The sequence below is a fragment of the Leopardus geoffroyi genome, chromosome D1, assembly GCF_018350155.1.
Source record: "Leopardus geoffroyi isolate Oge1 chromosome D1, O.geoffroyi_Oge1_pat1.0, whole genome shotgun sequence".
NCBI classification, from domain to species: domain Eukaryota; kingdom Metazoa; phylum Chordata; class Mammalia; order Carnivora; family Felidae; genus Leopardus; species Leopardus geoffroyi.
The window spans coordinates 72224708-72241247 of record NC_059329.1 but is presented as its reverse complement, the minus strand read 5'-3'; the positions used below and the strand labels follow the sequence as shown (position 1 = coordinate 72241247).

Genomic DNA, 16540 nt, shown 5'->3' with positions numbered 1-16540 from the left:
TGTGTCTGTGTGTCCTCTTCTGTCTGATCAACTCTCCTTCTGCCTTTCTGTTAGAGGGACATACGTCATTAGATTTAAGGCTCCCCTGGATCATCCAGAATGATCTCATATCAAGATCCTTAATTTATCACATCTACAAAGACCCTTTACCCAAATAAAGCCATATTCACAGATTCTGGGTATTAGGACACAGATACATCTCTTTGGAGCCACCATTCAGACTACATGAGCCAATGCAGAGTGGATCCTACTGTCCCCTCCATCTCATTACCCTGTTTTCTTCCCTGTGTAGCATTTTTCACTGTCTAAAGTCTCCTTATTTCTTTGTGTGTTTTCATCCATTGTGTTCTCAACCAGAGCACTGTTGGCTTTTGAGCAGGGCAAATCTTCAACTTTGCAGAAATGAATCCTTGATTTCAGGACACTTAGCATTTTACAATCCTGGTACAACCTGAATGCCGGATGAAGTGTGGAGGGAAAGTCTTCTCGACAGTCACCCCTCCCCCCAGTCCACCATATCTCCCACAAACACGTGATGTCCCCACATGGAAGGCAGTACCAGCCCGGGTCATAACCACCAGTCTATGTGTTTATCATACATGTCTTTTGACAGGAACAAAAGTTCCATGGGGCCAGGGACCTTATTGGGCTTGCGTACTATTGTATTCCCTGAGTCCCCAACAATGCCTGGCCTTGAGTAGGAACTTAAAATATATTCTCAGGGCACCTGGGTGGCTCAGTCCGTTTAGCGTTGGACTTCGGCTCAGGTCATGATCTCACAGTTCATGAGTTTGAGCCCTGTGTTGGGCTCCAAGCTGACGGTGTGGAGCCTGCTTGGGATTCTCTCTCTCTCCCTCTCTCTCTGCTCCTCCCCCAATCAATCATGTTTCTCTCTCTCTCTCAAAATGAACAAATTAAATTCAAAAATATATATGTATGTATGTACATATATATATATATATATATATATATATACACATATATATTCATATTCTGAATGCATGTAGAAGATAGGGATGCTCTTTCTGGAAATGTGTGACAGATGTTTCTCTTTAAGTTGCTCCAGCTTAAGAAGGAAGGGTCACATGATAGGTCTCAATAATAATGAAAAATAACCAGGGAAGTCTATATCCTCACTCCAGCTTCCCTCACTCCCCATCCCCCTGCCCCACTCCCCCTTCTCCTTTGCAGGCTTGTGGGGGGACTCAGAGCCATTCTTTCCCACTTCTCCTGCTGTCTGCCATGTGGTTCTTCGCCGTCCCCCTGAGGTCACCTTGGGTCTCCTGTCATCCCCACAGGCCTCCTCCCAGGTCACTGCCAAAGAATTGGGTGATGAGGTCCAGACCAGTGTCTCGTGATCCTGCCGTCTGGCTAAGTGGCTACCCTTCCACCCTTGCTGGTCTCCAAAGCAAGTTGCCATTTTATTTACCACCTGTGTGAACACAGGTAAGTCACTTTACTTCTGTGATCCTCAGAAACCTCATCTGTAAGCCAGGAATGACTTGGTGGGATTATTAGCAACTATAGCCCCTAACAGATATAGTTATAAAAATACTCTTATTTTATTTTCCTTGTCTTTAATAAAGAAAAGAGAGACTGGAAGGGGTATAAAGAAGCTCCCATCTTTACCGGGATTACAAAGACATCCCCAGTTTGCTTTGAAGGGAGTGGCAGCCTGTGGGGTGGACGGATCTAGGCAAGGCCTACAGGTACACACTTCTGTCTGGAATCAGATTGGATTAATGCAGAAACGAGGAAGGCAGTATTGCCCAGTGGTCAGACAGAAGGGCTCCAGGGTCAGTAATCCCAAATGTGACCTTGGGCAAGGTTTATGTAAGGACAGAGAAAATAAATAACTCACCCAAGGTCATATGGCTGGACATGACAGACCTGGGAATCAGCCTTTGCGATAGCAGAAGTTAGTGTTTTTCCTAGCACACCATCCTGCCTGCCTTCGAGAGTGGCCCAGGAAAGATTGCTGTTGCAGGCCCTGGGGCTGAAAAGCAGCCAAGAATGGTTTTGCTCTGCCCAGTGGGTGACTATTTGAAGGACTGCTTCAGGTTTCCAGATACAGTGGGAAGCAGAGGCATAGATGAGAGAAATCGGTGTGCACTCCCCAGGCTACATGGGAGGCTGGTGGTGATAACCACACGTATACACACGCGTGCACATGCACCACCATGACTACCACCGTGCAGGCACCACTCCAGCCTGGGCCACCTTGAGAAGCCAGCACGGGGCTGGGCAGCCACTCACAAATCAGCAAGGCTGAGGCAGAAAGTTATGTGCAGGCAATCGAGAGGCGGTTGTACAAGGGTCATCGCCTCCATTTAGGTGTCAATTGTGTCATTTCCAGCTGTTCCTCCGCTCAACAGCTGGAGCTCAATATGCTCAGGGCTTATCTGGAGGCCCCCAGCCAGGGAACTCAATATTAAGCTGGCTTCCAGGATCTAGGAAAAGCAGCTACTCTTGCAGCAAACCACAGAGGAAAGGCCCCCTTTTTTCCATCCATTTAAGCAATGGTGGCTCTTTGGGAACAATATTGGTGCTGCCTAGAAGTGGCTGGCCTAAAGCAAACTGCAGCTGGGGAGGGGCAGATAGCTTCATACAACGGTACAAAGTGTGCTAATCCCTTTACAGGGGCTGTTCCATTTTGTCCAGTCCTAGGATGTGGTGGCATTATTATTATTTCCATTTTACATAAAGGAGGTAAATAGTTTGTCCTACATCAAAGAAAGCATAATCTGCAAAACCGATGGCTGATGGCAGATCTGTTTGGCCTAAGAACCTAGGCTAGGTATCACCTACAATCAAAACCAGTCTCCACAAAGGGCTCTGGTGCAGTTTGGAAATACACTGCCAGGTTGATCAGATTCCTCCACTTAGGAGGTGGGCCCACAGTGGACCTGCTCCAGGAGAGGAGGGAGGAGCCCCCCTAAGCAGAGATCACAGGGGTCTGGGGGAGGCGCTTAGCTAGGCCTCAAATGGAAACCAAGTGTGAATAGGAGGGAAACACTACTTAGGAAGGCAAGGTCTTCTCTCATAGTGTCAGCAACATCAGAGTAATTTGGAGTGGAAATAGTGACTTTATCTTTTAATCCCACCTTTGGTTCTGCTTTCCCACCCTTTCCCCTTCCACAAAACCAAAATGCACCCTTTTCTTCCTCTCTCTCCTGCTACCTAATTATCTTGTTTGGGCAATAGCAAGTACCTGGGCCACACTATGGGGCCCTGAACCCATGCCAAGCCTTACTAATTAATTATAACATTCCCTTCCAGAAAGCCCAGAGACTGCCTGAGATTTCTTCTTAAAGCAGAACTCTAGGAATTTACTTGTAATAGTTGTTAGCTCATACGCTGAAACCTAATGGAATACGTGGTTACTCATTCATTCACTTGTTCCTTCATTAAATATTTGTGAAGGACCTGTGTATATTCTAATGATGTGGACCAATCACCTCAAGTTAAAGATGGTGAAAATGGTACCAGAGAGCAAAGGGACTTGACCTTTGATTGCTGATGGGGCAAATGTTGCGGGACATAGGAAGGTGGGCAGTGCTGTGAGCGATAGAAGTCATGGGATTAGCCCTCTGGCATGTCATTCCTGACCATGAGACCCTCTGGGTTCATGGCTCTGGAAAGGTGAATCTGTCTGGTGACCAGAACCAGATATAAGGACATCTGAGCTGGGGAGTCTGGGTTCCACGGAGGACTCTGTCACTGATTTGGTGTGCCCCACGAGTTCTCTGGGCCTCAGCTCACTCTGGTTCATTTAACTGTCACTACACTTCCACTATGCGCCAAGCACGGGGCTGGTGAAACAGATATTTTTCAGTCTCCTGTTTCTCTTCTTTTAAAGACCAGTGGATCAGCTGGTCCCCAAGGCCACTTTTACCTCTGATATTTTCTAGCACTTGGGGAGGCCATCTTAGGAACAGGACTCCTGGTTCTGGCCAGGGAACCAAGTCATTCTGTATCCTGGCCTTTGATTGATGCTGTTGATGGGAAGGCCTGTGGGTCACAGATTGCCGGCCCAAGGGTGAATCCCATCCCTGTGTTCCGTGTTCTCTTATGCTCAGGCTCGCAAGCACTGCAACATTTGCTCAGTTTTGGCTCAGGCCTTGAGTCATTATTTCTTCTTCGACCATCCAGAAGCCCCTGACTTCTAACTTCTTATTAGATCAGAAAAAGCAGAGACTGTGTACCTTCCCTGTCCTCTCCCTGACTCCAGGTCATCTAAGAGTTAGCTGCGGGGCACACCATTCCTTCCAAAGGAATTCCAGAAAGAGCAACTCAAGTATAAGGAATTTTCAGTGGTGGTAGGCTGGCAAATAAGTGTATACACCCAGACTTTAAGGAATCCTTTAATGAAATGAAGGATGGTCGTGAAATGTCGTGCAATGAAATAATAAAAAAGCCATCGTGCTATGCCTGTGGCCAAGCTGGAAGGAAAAAAATAAGAAAAACACTGTGCGTACACATATATATTTGGAAGGTGTATTTAGGAAGTGTGTCCAAAGTACAATGCAGTAGGTAAGTACCACAAATGCATGAGTTTGGAACAGAATAGAAAAAAAGAACAAAATAGAGAGGCTATATATTAAGCTATCTTTAGATGGTGGAGAAAAGACATTGAATATTTTCTACTGAGCGAGTTCAATAGGTTGGATTTGCAAGATTCTCTCGAAACTAAGTTATATGACTATGCAACATGCCTGCAACTTGGTGAGCAGTGTGCATATGCTAAGGTAGCAGGAGATCCCCGAATAAGAAAGGCTCCATCTAGACCCATGGGCTAATCCATTATTTTGTGCTAAAATATATCTCTATGTTAAAATGATAGCTGTCTAGAAATATTTGTGTGTGTGTATGTATATGTGTATGTGTGTAGGTACATATATCGTATTCACGCAGAATCCATATCTTTACCAGCCCTGCCCCCCTTAACAGCCCAGCACACCTTGTGGCACTTAGTTGGGGCTCACTGCTCATTAAATGTTTCTTGAATAAACTGATTGAAATGCAATTGGGTCCTTTTTCTGTCATGTAATGATTCCTCCTGTCCTCAGGGTGCCGCCTACTCGAAGGTCAAGGTCGTACAAATGATGCATTTAGAAGTTTCTGTTCTGGCTCCGTATGTTTTTAGTTCATCTGTGATTCCCTTACCCAAATCCCTTTTAATATGCACGGAATGCCAGGGTCCACTGCAGTTCTTGTGTGACCTAATAAAAACGAGAGCTGACAGCTGCAAAAATCGGAAATTGTTCCCACCTGTGGCTTCGGAGTGTGAAAATTGTTGTCTTTATAATAGGATTTATTGTACAACAGTAACAATAACAATGATGTTATTAGTAATCATATAATGCCTGCTGTATCTTTAGAGGCTACTGTGAGGGAGGAACTATGCTGGACATTTTTCATATATGAAAATGAAAATGAAATTACTCTTATTGCTAAAAGTAATATTAATATTATGGCATGAAGCATGGTGCTCAATTCATTATGCATGTTATCTCATCGAATCTGTGCATCTCTGTGAAATAACTGTCATTATTTCCTCGTGCAGATGGTGAAATTGAGGCTCCAGGAGGGCTGAGTTACTCTCCTTGAGTTACCCAGACAGTGAGGGGAGGAGCCAGAATTCACACTGAAGGAAAACTGTCTCAGAGGCCCGTGCACTTTCTGGTACAGACACACAGTCAGGGCAGTGGTAGAAAGCATGGAGGGACACAAGTCGCAGACTCTGGCGGCGAAATCACCACAGTGGCCACCACCCGGGGGCGCAGCTTGGAGTGGAGGAGGTCAGGTGAGCCGGGCATCCAGACGGGTGCAGGGAACAGTAGGGACTCAGGCAACAATGGCTTCTGCCTCTCCCTGCGAGGCAGCGACTGTGACTAATGTAATAGTGTGAAATGTCTCGATTTTCTTTCTTTTTGAGTGACATGCAGATATTTCTAAACCAGTTTTGATGGGGATTCATTTCTAGTGGCTATAGAAACACTCATAGAAATACTCCCATTAGACTTATGTGCCTGTTAATCTCACATGTGGATCCTCACGGCAGAGGTTACTATGATAGACCAACACATAATAAAGCTGATAATAGTCAAGTGGCAAAAGCCCCAAACTTTTTAATACTGTAAGCTTTCTGTCTGAAAGATGTCATTTCTTTCAACGGCTTCAAGTTTCTTCAAGGCAGAAAACCATTGAAGCTGCAGTGTAGCTGAACATCTGTCTTATCATGTGGGCAGATATTGGGATTAAATTAACTAGAAATGAATAGAATGATGTATGACAGGGTGCAGATGTCCCAGGCACAGTGTGATAATTTCATTGCAAAACTATGTAATGAATTCCATACATTATGGAAGTACAAATGTACCACTTTAGGTAATTGTGATGAAAAGGTATAATGTGCAATGCATAAACAGAGCGTGAGCCCAGGGGCATTTCTCCTCTGCTATTTCTCTTTAGTCATTTCAGAATGACTTTATTTGGTTTAATGCAAGCCTATTATTATTATTATTATTATTATTATTATTATTAGAGCCTTATTTTTTTTGGTCAGCCCCTTCAGCATTTCTTGCCTGGTTGGTATAAGAAATATTTGGAGTACAGGAATAGAATTTGGGCAGGTCAGAGCTTTGGCCACCTGGAGAGTAATAGCCGGAGACAGGATTTACAAAAATATTTTGTTGTCAGAATTTCAGAGCAGAAGCTTACTCTCTTCTTTCTTCTGTCTCTCTCTGTTTCCCGCTCTCCCTTTTCTTCCTGGTAAGCTGGGGAGATTGTTTTGCCCTCTCCTGCTATTCCGTGCATAGGGATTCAGGGTAACATAATGGAAAGAAATCCGATTTTAAAGCCAGAAGATTGAGTTTCTGCTTCTGACTATGCTCTTAACTGCTGTGTGAACTTGGGCAAGGCACTCCACCTCTCTGAGCTTCTATCTCTCTCCTCAATTTTAAAATGCTGCTAATAATACTATATCCCCGTTTTGCCAGGTACGAATGAGGGAACTAGAACATGAGCTCTGAGAAGAGGGAGACTGTGTCTGTCTTGCTCACTGCTTTATCTCCAGTGCTTAACAAAGTGATCACACAAAACAGATAACCCAATAATTTTTTTTTTTTTTTGGTTTATTTGTTTTGAAAGAGAGATTGCAAGGGGCAGGGAGAGAGAATGAATCCCAAGCAGGTTCTGCACTGTCAGCACAGAGCCCAATGCAGGGCTCGGTCTCATGAACTGTGAGCCGAAATCCAGAGTTGGACACTGAACCGACTGAGCCCCCCAGGTGCCCTGATAAAGTGTTTTTAAATAAGCATATCGATGATTTATATGAAAGTACCTAGCCCAATGCCTGGCATGTAGGAGACACTGAATTAATATTTCTTGAATTTCGGCTGGTTTGAAGAAGTTTATCTGCAGGGACCTTCAGACTGGGTTTTGGTAGCACGTTCACTGAACGGCCCATTACACGACCAAAGTCCCCGGCCAGGTACCTGTTACAAGCCAAGCCCCAGAGAAGGGCTGAGGGTGCCTCCCGGCACAGAGGGCAGTGGAGCAAGGCCAGAACCCCCTTCCTGATCAGCCTCATGCTTGCCTGCTATGCAACGCTGCCTGCCTGCCTGGGACAATGGGAGCCAAAGTCAGGGCTGGTCTGAAGCAGAAATCCCTGTGCTCCTGAAGAGGGGCGTAACTTCACTAGCATGGTTTTGATCAAGAAACAAGAGGAAGGTTTCATGCTGCAACAAATGCCTGGCCTGTGGTCCTGCTTCACAGTGAGGAGGCCACACCTCGGGTCACAGCAGGGGCCGGTCCGGGCCCTGCTTCTCTCTCCATCCCACTGCTCTGTTCACACAGCAGCCCCCTGCACCCCGCTTCCACTTAACTCTGCTCTCTACCGATTATTTGCCTGGGGTGACATCAGTGGAAAATGTGAGGAGATGGGAGCAGAGCCGAAACCCTAGCCTTCCCTGGGAGGCCAGAAAAGCCTGTTTTCAATGCTCCGATTGGTCCCCTATTTCCCCGGCTTGTTTGTGCCATGTAATGCTTTCTGCACATTGAAGCAGGGTGCCCGGGGTGATTCGAGGCCACCAGAGCCCAGGTCTCCCTGCCCACCAGACAGATGCTTTGCTGTCTGGCCTCTCTGCTTAGCCCAGACACCCCGAAACCAGCCCCAAGGAGGGCTGCTAGGGCAGACAATCCACATGGTAGGGCTTCCTTCTCCCCTGGAGCCCTAAAAGCTGTGGATTGGGGGCTTGTCTCTGCATCTCTTCCTTCCCCAGCTCAGATCTTCCCACCCCTCTCTTCTCCCCACGAGCTTCAGGCCTGTCTGCAGGCTCTGAATTTTCTGCCAAATTTGGATGCCTTGAAAGGAACATTGTTCCAAACAGAGACTTCGAGGAAGGTGCTAATCTTCCGCTGCTTATCAAATTTGAGCAAAAAATGTCGACATCCCACTTTTCCAAGTGCTAGCTCAGCTCTTCTGTGTTCAACTGCGAGAGGGACCAGCTGTGTGTCTAGCTGGGGATAAAGACCCTACTGGACTCCACAGCCCTCCTCGCGGGCCCCACAGGACCCAGAGGCCAGCAGGGGCTGTGGGCAGGTGGGTGGTCTCTCCATCCCCAGCAGCACAGACCCACTCGATTCCAGGAGAGGCGTCCCATTTGTGGCTTCTGTCACTGCTACTGCTGAAACTCTCAAGGAAAAAAAAAAAAAAAAAAAACGCAGCCGCGAAGTTCCTGCTCTAAATATGGAGAGAGCTCTTCATTTTCTCACGATGAAAGACATATTTGGGATCATCTGGTTTTCCAAGCAGATGCCCAGTTTATCTCACTTTAAATCAACTCTTTCTGACTGGACCCTTTCCTGGATGAATTAATTGAGCGTGGCTAAAACCAAAATGCTCTCGCGATTAAGGAGCTAGGCATAGGGGCGCTGTGTCAAGGATGTCAGCTTGCGAGGAGGGTGTCGAGTTGTTTACTTCTATTCTCATAACAGAAGGAACAGGCAGGCTCAGCCCACTGGAAATAATTTTGAATAATCTCACTCTATTACTCGAAGCGAAATTGAGTCTGCTCAAGCTACCCTAGTGATCCGACATCTCAGTGAAACTGGGAAACTAATATCCAATTCACGCGGCATAAAATAAGTGACATAAGGAAAAGCAGGATGAAATCTGGAAGTTTTTAGTTTTTGATTTGTACGGCTTGTCTTCTATTAGTGGATCAGCTCACTAATGCGGCTCACACAGGGGAAGGGGTTTCATTAAGCTGCTGGTCATTAGTGGCGGTGGGCGTGCGTGTGTGAGTGTGTGTGTGTGTGTGTGTGGCAGCTGTTGATGCCTGACACTGATATCTGATATACATTGCCCTGCATAAATCAAATCTAAACAGAGAATTTGTCTAAGAAATGGAAGTGGAGCCCCGACTTACCAGCGAAAGCTCTTCTGGCGTAGGGGGCGGATGGCCTGGAATTTAGATTTGACCCTTTAGAAAATGCTCCCGGTGTGAGGGGATCGGCTCATTAGCTTCAGTCACCCATCAGCCCTGACACGGTCTGCGCTCCCTCGTGCGTGCTCTCTGCTAAGGGAGCTGTCATCCTCCGAGCCCAGAGGAAAACCTTAACATCTCTCTTAACTCTCTCCCTCTCGGCCCTCACACCTTACCAGTACCTAAGTAATTGGTTCTGGCTTCAAATTATCTATTGCTTCCACTCTCCCCTCTCCATGCCTGGCTAAGACTCTGACCCCATTTCTTTAGTAATCCTAATTGTTCTTTACCCTGCCGATACCCCTCCTGCTTTAAACCCTACTCTTTATGACTGTGGAGTCATCCTAGGCACAGCCCTAACATATCACCCCCTGCTCAAAAGCATCCCATGGCTCCCTGTTGTCTAGCAACTCAATCCAAGCACGCAGGCCTGTCTTTCAAAACTCTCTGCAGTGTGGCTCCGGGCACTCCTGGTCACTCATCCTGAACTGAAGCCAAGTGAAAGTCATCTGGTTCTTTATTGCACATGCCATAGTGCTCTGCCCCTGTTTCTGCGCATACAGTTTCCTCTGCATGGAGTGCCCTGCCCTGCCCTGCCTGTCTGTCTCTGATTGTTCAGATCCTACCCATCCTTCCAGATCTAGCTCAGGTGCCACCTCCTCCAAGAAGACTTCCTTGATCCCCTGCTTGAAAGGCTACCCTCCTCCTTAGACCCCTCATTATTCTTTCTTCTTCCACCATGACCCTTAGATGCCTCGTTGTCTTCTTTCCCCGTGGCCCATTCTAGCCTGGATGCACTATATTGGGTCATCATTAAGTGCTAGGGCAATCAGTCAAACGCCTGAATGAAAATCCTAGTTGTGGGGCCTTGTGCCTGCCACTTACATTCCCTGTGCCTCCGTTTCTTTTTTGTGAAACCAGCCTAGTGATAGTGTTTACCCCTCAGAGAATTCTAGGGAATGAAGGTGGGGGGTAAGTGCAGTGTGCTCAGCATGGTACTGCTTACATGGCAAAAGGTCAACAAACTTTTTCTTCTTGGTCACTGTCTCCCCTGCAATAGTGCAAGCTTTGTAAGAATTGTTCAGACCCATCGTTTAACTCAGCATTTACTGAGAACCTACTGGAACCATATTTTTTGTTACGATTTGAAAATGAATAGAGAACACTAAGATATGTTATGTGCCTTCAAGGAGCTCATGGTCAAGAGCAGAGGAGATGAACTAGTAACCAGAGCATGGCAGTGCATTTGGTGAAGGGCTCTGAGAGAAGTGAGCACAGGCTGGGCAGTGTGGTGAGGGGGCTTAGCTCTCAGTGCTGGAGTCAGGCTCCCCGGGCTCAAATCCCAGCTTGGTCACTTCCTACTGTGTGACCTTGGGCTGAGTAGTGTGCGTTAGGCTTTCTGTGCTTTGGTTTCCTCACCTATAAAATGGAGAGAGTAAAGGATACCTACCTCAGAGGGTGTGGTAAGAATACCACAGCTTGAGAGTCAAATCACACTTAGAACAGGGCCTGGCGTGTTTTAAGAGCTCAGTAATGGCTAGTTATCATCTTGGAGCTCTTTGAGACCTAATTGATGCTATGTCTTTGGGCGATTTCTTTCTCTGCCAGAATGGTGAGCTTTTATGAGGATAGAGACATCACCGTAGAAGCCACCATCAGAGGGAGCATAAGACTTTTGGGAGTGCACTTTGAAGCGGGTTTGGCCTTCCCCTCCCCATCCCCAACCCTTCCCTCCTTTTGGAACACACACACTGCAGCCTGCCTGCGTCTTGGGCACAAAGACCCCCCCTCTCTTGCTGAGTGTGGTTTAGCACATGTCTTTGGCCAGTCTTTCGCTTAATCTCTTAAAGTTTCTGAGTGATGAGGAGTCTGCTCCTACCATCCTGGGCTTCTGTCCAGAAAGTTTCCATTCAAGGAACCCGCCCCCACCCCTTCATTATGCATGGACATAGAGATCTTAGAAGATGGGAAAGGGGTGGGACTTCATCAGGCCGTTTTAACTGGGCTCAACTCTAGTACCCACTTTTGTGGCTTTGGTCATCGGTCCTTGTGAAAAATAGCAACTCCTCCACGTTTCCCAAATCCTCATCTCCTTATGCCGAGGGGGAGTCCTACTTGGTTGAGGACGGCTGGGTTTTCAGCCCTGGAACCCTTAGTCTGGGGTTGCATTGGGTCCTTCCTGGTCTGAGATGACAGCTGAGGACATTCCCAGATACCACTGTCCTGGGAGACCTACCTTTTGACCAGAGCAGGGCACATCCACCTGCGACATGAGTCTGTATTCTGCCAGTCACTGAGACGACACCAGAAACAGCAAGAGCCCATAAAGCCTGGAAGAATACGTGAGGTAAGTGTTGGGGATGGAGTGGAGAACCCAGGTGATAACATGGAGCATTATACAAATCAATCTTTTAAATAGCAACTCCAACAAGTGGAAGGAAGTGAAGGACTTAGACGTGAAGGACCGTATTTATTTCAGAAAAGGCAGCCGGCACAAGAGCAAGACTGGGTCCAGGGCCTGTGTGTGTGTGTGTGTATGTGTGTGTGTGTGGGTGCATGCACGTACGTGTGACTTGTGGGCAGAGAAAGCAAAGTTACTCTGAAGTCCGTGCACAATTGCACATCCCTTGTTTCTCTGGCTCACCTGCACTCAGGAAAATCCAAGTGTGCGTGGGTATGGACACAGAAACCACCCGACTCCCCCACTGGTCCCCTCACAGCTCTGAGTGAAGACCCACGTGACTTGCTGGCATCCCTTGGTGGGCCTTTAGGTTCTGTGGCTCCTGCCTTGGATGCTGACCCCTTCTCTGGGTCCCTCTTGCTCTCACAAAGTGGGGCCAACCCATCATATCAGTTGGAGTTAGACTGACATCCAGATGTCGCCCCAGCTGTGATGGGAAAGGATTTCCTTCCCCAACTCATTTTTTTAGGCTTTGGGATGGAAGACTTTGCCCTTCTCATGCATACTTTTCTGACTTGAGGGTCTTGGGGCTGAATGATCAGAAGCCCCTTGAGGGTTATCAACCAGTGTCTCATTTGAAAGCCCACTGGCCCCTGGATTCTGTCTATATCACAAAGCAATGCCTGTCTATCTGGGAAACTGTGGAGAGGCCAACATGGATTTCAACTTCCACTGGCTGCATGGGATCACTGCGGTGACCGACAGCAGCCCACCGGTCCCTGGCAGCCCCATCCAGCCGTGTGGACAGAGCACTCACCTACCTCACCGAGAAGGACCCCCCACCCCCTGTGAGGCAGCGCGAGAGCCTTGGATGCGCCAGGCAACCCAGCGTCAAACCCCACCTTTGACCTTCCCTAAGCAAGAGACTTTGGCCAAGTATTCGAATCTTTTCAAGTCCTATTTCTATTAAATACAAAATAGAAGGGGCGCTTGGGTGGCTCAGTCGGTTAAGCGACCGACTTCGGCTTGGGTCATGATCTCACGGTTCGTGGGTTCGAGCCCCGCGTTGCGCTCTGTGCTGACAGCTCAGAGCCTGGAGCCTGCTTCGGGTTCTGTGTCTCCCTCTCTCTGCACCAACCCTGCTCATGCTCTGTCTCTCTCTGACTCTCAAAAAATAAATAAATGTTAATTAAAAAAATAATAAATAAATAAATAATAGAAATAATATAATATCTCCCTTGCAGGATTGCTGTGGGAATTAGAGATGACCCATGCAAAGTGAGTGGCCTGGGGTCTGGCAGGTCGTAATGGTGATGATTGTAGCTTCCATTTATTTAGTCGCTTACTAAGTGCCAGATGCTGTAATATGTTCTTTACATATTTTAGTAGAGATAATTTTTATAGGCCACACACTCATCAAATAAACATCATCCTCTGTATTTCTCTATAACTTTATTTTTATTATTTTTATTAATTACTTACTCATTTATAAAAGTTTTTTTTCAAGCCCCCATTCTGAGTGATGGCAGACACCCACTTCTACTCATCACTGGGGCTCAAGGTGACTTTAGTATTTTCCAAGTTGCATTGAGTTCAGTGAATTCAGAATGTTTCCCTTTTTCCTCCTTTCCCTCAGTGTGGCATCTACATCCTGGAGTTGAGTAGTGTCTCGGCATGAGTGTGGGTGGAGAAAAGGCTGAGGCTTCTGGCCCAAGGTCATTCTTTTTCCAAGGATGGTGGCTGCCCAGATGTATCTCCTGGTGTTTGGTCGCTGGTATCCTTGCCTCAGGCGTGCAGACACCACTCTGTCCCAGCTGGTCCCTGGCCGCCTGGTCTCTGCCATTCTCTGGCATCTTTCTCTCCTAATTCTAAACCATTTTATGGGGTACAGGAAAGCCCAGCTGTTTTCCAGCACCATGCTGGGGCCACTGGAGACTCATGGGCACCCAGGGCCTCTGTCTCTGGAAGAGTATTCTGACCCCTCTTTCTTTCTGGAAGCTGCCCCCCAGGGCCAGAGAGGCTGGTGTAGAGTGTAAGAGCAGCTCCTCTGAGAGTCCCACTGCTTTCTCTCGGATGCTCTCTCCCACCTTTGGAGATTTTATGGGGGTGGGTGGTGGAAAGACAGGAAAAACTGGTTCCAGTTGATCACATATTCTAAGTATTTCCTGTCTTGCTTCTAAACAGAGAGCATTGACCTCAATGGCCAAGAATGTGATGTCTCTCTTCTCAGGTCCTACCATGACACCTTTCCTAAAGTGGTAGGGGCTTCAGTCTAACTGACCTGGTGAGTGAGGGTGGACAGACATGAAAGCAAGGAATGCAAGGTGGCCTGGTACAGGGACACGTACCCTCTCCTGGCACAAATACAATCTTACCTAATTTTTCACACGGTCCTATTATGTAGTTTCTATTAGCCCCATTTTACAAATGATGAGCTGAGGCTTAAACGACTTGGGTGTTGAACCTAATTCAGTCACGAGATATTTATAGAATGTCCACTAAGTGCCAAGCAGTCCTCTGGGTTTGGGGGGAATATGGCAGTAATCAATACAGACAAAACCCCAGCTCTCATGGAGCTTACATCCAAGTGGGATAGTGGGGAGTAGGGAAGAAGCAGCAAGGGAAAAGATCAACAGGTAAACCATATAGTTTATCTCACCATGATAAGCTCCAGGGAGAGACATAAATCATGGAAGGGGTTGTGAAATGCCAAGGAGGATATGGCTTTGAACAGCTTGCCTTTTTGAGGTGGTAAGATGGGTGAAGATGATGGAGTAGACAGACAGGAGCTGGAGGCAGGGACCATGATAAATAGGTGACACATTAGAAGCCTGAGGGCACAACATCCAGACTTTGTGGCTTCCAAGACCCCTGTGGCTAACAAACCAAGAGCTGCAGGTGCAGAACCTGTGCTCACCTCTTCCACCTCTGCCCCAGGGTAACAATTAGATTCATTATAATTCATTTGCATAGAGGTTAGCACCCCCCACTGTGGGGGAAAGCTGCCATGATGGCTCCCCCCACACACACACACACACAAACCTTGTAAGGTCAAAAATTCCACTTCCCAACCTGTGGGAGGAGTCCCCCAAATGATTGGAAGGAGGCTCTATTAGAAGCCACCTCATCTATTACACAAGACCCCACTCACATAAAATGAAGACCCCTGTAGACTCAGGGCTGTTGCCACCTCTGGGCCTGCTGGTTCTCCCACCTGGAGAGTGTCCTTAATTAACTGCTTTGTGTTTCGTACTTTCCTTCTGGCTATTTTTATTCAAGCCAGTTTCCTCAGGTAAATCTTTCTTGGGGAATCCAAGAACCAAGACCTCCATTCACACAATGCAGACTCCCCCACCAGTAACAAAGAATCCCATGTTGGAGGGAAGCGAATCCCAGGAAGACTGACCAGCAGGAACAAAGGCCTTTAAGTAAGAATCTGCTTGGCTGAATTGCTAAGAAAAGGAAGGGCCAAGCGTTCTAACCCAGTTAGGCTGAATGCACCTTATGGGGCCCAAATTATGACTGCCATCATTGCTATTACTATGCCTTTGCCATCAGCCTGACATCACCAACTCTCTCTTCCATGTTAGGGATCTTGGTGGGTAGTTGCAAATTCCAGATACTCACTCTTCGCTCTCCCTGTAACTAGGGATGGTTGTAAGCCCCACGTGCAGAAACACCACCTGGGTTTCAAATCAGGAGTCAGCGATGCAAGGAGAGATGAAGAGGAAGAGTCTTTCGTGGCCAGCGGCCGAGGATGAGAGCATCATTCGTGGCTGAGTGGGAGCAGTGGTGGACACTGTCCAGGGCTGGTTGTGTCGTCAGCGTGAGATGCAAGGTCAGGGCGAGGTGAGCAGGACTGGTGTCTGCACTTGACCAGTTCTGTGCCTTGACCTTGGGTGTTGCTTCTGGCTGCGTAGCCCTGAGCCAGGTTCCCGAGACTTCACAGCCATTCGTTGAATTAGCTATTATCCATCTGTTTTCTCCTTCAAAAGTAACATAGATTTTATTTTTAGTTCAATAAAAAAAAAAAAAGGACTGATGGCAGAAACATTTTCATCCTGCCACCCTATCTCTCCAAATTTGGGGTTTGCAAGTTTTATAAGGTTTGCATGATGATAAATAAGAAATAGAAATGTTATTAAAATTGAAGTGAATTTCCTTTCGGGATGTGGAAAATAATGAAAAAGCTATTTCATCTGTTTTCTTTCCTATTTCAAAATATAGAATGGAAGATGAGGCCGCTTGCTGTTTCGACATTGTCAGGCGTGTCTCAAATGCCCTCGTGTTCTCACGTTACCCCCGCAAGGTCTCCGAGCAACCAAAAGAAATGGCTCCTGTTTCTCTCCTCTGCTTTTGTCTTCCCAGGGCAGTGAAAAGACCAACATGTCCTTGGAACATTTCACGTCACCTGAAAAACAGCCTTTTTTTTTTTTCCTCCCTAAAAATATATTGACTAAAATAAATTAAGTACAAAAAAAAAATGAACACACTTTCTTGGTACACATTGCCCCCCAAGATTATGATACTTTAGATAGAGTCAAAACCCGCATCTCAGGCCTTTATCTATACTATTTTTCCCCCTTAAAATTCTTTTTTTTCTTTTTAATTTTTTAATGAAAGTTAATTATGGACAACATTTGGAGAA

The 16540-nt window shown here is 46.8% G+C and overlaps 1 long non-coding RNA gene across 1 annotated transcript; it reads left to right on the top strand.

The window, feature by feature from the left end:
- Positions 1–1302: 1302 nt before the first annotated feature.
- Positions 1303–16376, top strand: LOC123602588. Its single transcript, XR_006714514.1, has 3 exons — positions 1303–1446; positions 15542–15741; positions 16120–16376. It is a non-coding gene; the product is annotated as an uncharacterized LOC123602588 (long non-coding RNA).
- Positions 16377–16540: the final 164 nt, after the last annotated feature.